The sequence below is a fragment of the Branchiostoma belcheri genome, unplaced genomic scaffold, assembly GCF_001625305.1.
Source record: "Branchiostoma belcheri isolate BF01 breed outbred unplaced genomic scaffold, Haploidv18h27 scaffold262, whole genome shotgun sequence".
Classification (NCBI taxonomy): Eukaryota; Metazoa; Chordata; class Leptocardii; order Amphioxiformes; family Branchiostomatidae; genus Branchiostoma; species Branchiostoma belcheri.
In genome coordinates this window covers 101,108-104,580 of record NW_017803868.1, presented here as the reverse complement: position 1 = coordinate 104,580, position 3,473 = coordinate 101,108, and the positions used below count along the sequence as shown (strand labels likewise).

Sequence of the window (3,473 nt, the reverse complement as noted above, 5' to 3'; positions counted from 1 at the left end):
TATTAGACCGCGCCATGAGTCAATCAATTAGCAGTGTAGAGAAATGAAAAGGCTATTGTCCACAGTCTGGTTAGCACAATACACAATGTACTCTACCTGATTACAATGTAAGCATTTAATCTCCGGAGGTGGCTACTCACTGAATTATTTAGTGCACAGATGTTTCCCTGTTGATATGTATTTTTGGAACATAAATAGAAACTTGGTGATCACGTCTGTCAAGTAGACGTGCTCGAGAACTCTCCTGCCGTGAACAGGGTTGTACTTGATCAGCTACAAACTGAAGGTTAGCCGGAATGATTTATTCTCTGTATCACTTTGTCTCCTAAATCGACAACCTCTTTTTATTGAGGAGTAGGAATATTTTATTGCATGTGTTAAGATAACAGTGAAAGGCATACACAAGAAATTGTTACTCAAGCAATTGAAAAACTTACATACGTTTCAAGTGGCACCCACCACTTGTTGATCATGACTGTATTGCAAGTTAAGCATTAATTGGTACTTGAAACGTTTGACAGTATTTAAAATTTATCTAGCTGTTGGAGTGACATGTTTTTGTGTATCTCATTAGTAAAATGGATGTATAAGCAGACGGGGACGATATTACTTTTACACAAATACAAAATCTGTAAATTTAAGTCAAGATAGAACTGCATCAGAACGGGACACGGGTTTCCTTCTTTTTGTAGCTATGTATTTGGTGGTTGTAGTCAAACCTGTTCTCTAAAGGCATTGCCGTTTTCGCGGTTATTTAAAAAATTGCAGCTGTGAGGTGCTATTTATTTATTTGTTTTCTTTTGTCAGAGTAAACGCACCCAGTGCTAAACGACGCATTGTTTTTCGGGTGTGCCCTGTACTATACAATTGTTACAGTAACAATTATATATTCATACATTGGAAAAGGCATGTGTCATGGATTCACGATGGAGAGGTTTCCGCGAAAACCGAGAATTTAAAATCACCGTGTAGTTTCAAATACGGTCTTAACACCACAAGAAAGTTAAAAGACCAAAAAACCTATTTGTTACATGAAATCTCTATCGTGAAATTATGACACGGAGAATAAGCGTTTCTAATCATTATGATTGACCACTGTGTCACACCACAACAGGGATTGTAAAAACACCGTGAAAACCTCATTTTCCCCTACTCTACTTTACTTTAAAAGAATGACATGTACTGTTGGAATGAGTAAATTCTGTTGTCTACCACCAACATAATATTGACTATAGTCTGATGTGTTCATGTATATCGCAAAATATTTCAGAGGAACAACTGACTGCTTTGGGAAGTAATTCTTGCCCATTGGAAAATTTGACACATCCCAACCTAACTATATTTACAGATCAAATTGGCCCAAAAATCTTTCATTGTTTTTTAACCGTGTTATGTCAATAGAGTCATATACATATTAAACATGGTGCAGCTGCTGTCCCCAATCTGACCAGGCAAGTCCTATCTGTGTGACGCTTAATGGCGGAAGAATGGCTGAGGAAACATTTTCAAGGTCATGCTATCTTTCTGCTTTTGTAGTTGTAGTGTTCATAGAAAAAAGTAGACAAGAATGAAAACACATTTTTGCTTTGAAAAAAGATAAACTTACGAGGTTTAGAATAAAAAACAACACCTATTATAGTCGATTTTGTCGTTTAATGGTTGAATAGCTTAGTTTGGATGGTTCTATATTGCTATTTCTACACGTTTGCGGGGATGGGGTGCAAAAGGCTCATTTCAGCATTCGTAAAAAACGTTACACATTTTTTATACAAGTAGCAATCTTACAGACGTTTCTGTACTCTATTTCTATAGTAATATTTGTTACGTTTTAAAATGTATACCTGTATCTGAATCACTTGGGCTACTCTACATATGACATCAGCACAAGCTATTAGACCGCACCATGAGTCAATGAATTAGCAGTGTAGAGAAATGAAAAGGCTATTGTCCACAGTCTGGTTGGCACAATACACAATGTACTCTACCTGATTACAATGTAAGCATTTAATCTCCGGAGGTGGCTACTCACTGAATTATTTAGTGCACAGATGTTTCCCTGTTGATATGTACTGCGGGAACATAAATAGAAACTTGGTGATCACGTCTGTCAAGTAGACGTGCTCGAGAACTCTCCTGCCGTGAACAGGGTTGTACTTGATCAGCTACAAACTGAAGGTTAGCCGGACTGATTTATTCTCTGTATCACTTTGTCTCTTAAATCGACATCCTCTTTTTATCGAGGAGTAGGAATATCTCATTATATATATTGGTATGTAATAAAAATGGCACATACACAAGAAATGGGACCCACCACTTGTTGAACAACCATTTGTTGAACATGACTATATTGCAAGTTAAGCATTAGATGGTACTTAAAACGTTTGACAGTATTAAAATTTTTTTAGCTGTCGGGGTGACAGGTTTTTGTATATCTCATTAGTTAAGTGGATTTATAAGCAGACGGGTTAGATGTTACTTTTACACACGTACAGAAACTGCAGATTTTAGTGAAGATAAAGTAAAGCCAGAACGGTACATGGGTTTCCTTCCTATCGTAGCTATGTATTTGCTGTTTGAAGCCAACCCTGTGTTCTTAGGCAGGCGTTTTGCGAGATATAAGGATGGGAGGCTGGTGGTTGGCCTTAAAAACAAGCCCTGCTGTGTTTATTGTACGTATTATTCTTGTAAGACCAGCCCGAGTGTTAGGAATGAGTTTCTAGTGAGCCTAGATATGTAGCGATCTTTGTAAGTTTGTGAGGTATATTTATTCAATTAAGTGCAAACCTTGCTATAGTAATCATAAACATTACTACATTATTTTTGAGCGGGGAAGTTAGAGGAGAGAGAAACAGACATGTCCATATTGTCGATAAAAAATATCATAATGCAAAAAAAAAAGGTAGCAACAATTTCGTGATAACTTGAAAATGTCAAGGTCATAAAACATAAAAATACATATATAGGTATCATGATGGATAGATTTTCGATGATAAAAACCTTACTCTTTCTTTAATGCACGTACAGTAACAATTATATAGTTTCAAGTTAAAATGAAAGTTTATAGAGCTGCACATGAAAATACGGAGGATTTTTCCGTATGTGGTGTGCTTGGTGCAGCGGTTGTCAGCCCTTTCCTCTGTGGCGTGTTGGGACAGTTAATCTGAGATGGGGCGAATGTCATAAAAACCAGCCCTGCTTTGTTCTCTTTATCAATTCCATCCCAATGGTGCACAGTAAGAATTTTATTATGTGTGTAGGGGTTGCAATCTAGAATGACCTCTGTAGTATAATTTTTCGTACCATTCATTTGGATAGTTTACCTGCAGTATTTCAAGTAAGAGGGACCATGTACAGTTTTATGTGTATCATTAATAAGGCTTGCTGTTAATGGACACTTTTAAGATACCAACAGCCTGGTACAATTTATGGTGACATGAAAAGGCCCTGGGTTATGTATATATGGTTATATACAG

General features: G+C 36.8%; 1 long non-coding RNA gene across 1 annotated transcript in view; it reads left to right on the top strand.

Annotated features, from left to right (window-relative positions):
* The first annotated feature begins 2,092 nt into the window (after window positions 1-2,092).
* LOC109472039 overlaps window positions 2,093-3,473 on the top strand; it is a 16,941-nt gene continuing 15,560 nt past the window's right edge. The window contains exon 1 of the long non-coding RNA XR_002140337.1: window positions 2,093-2,175. This is a non-coding gene — a long non-coding RNA (uncharacterized LOC109472039). The remainder of the gene's footprint in view (window positions 2,176-3,473) is intronic.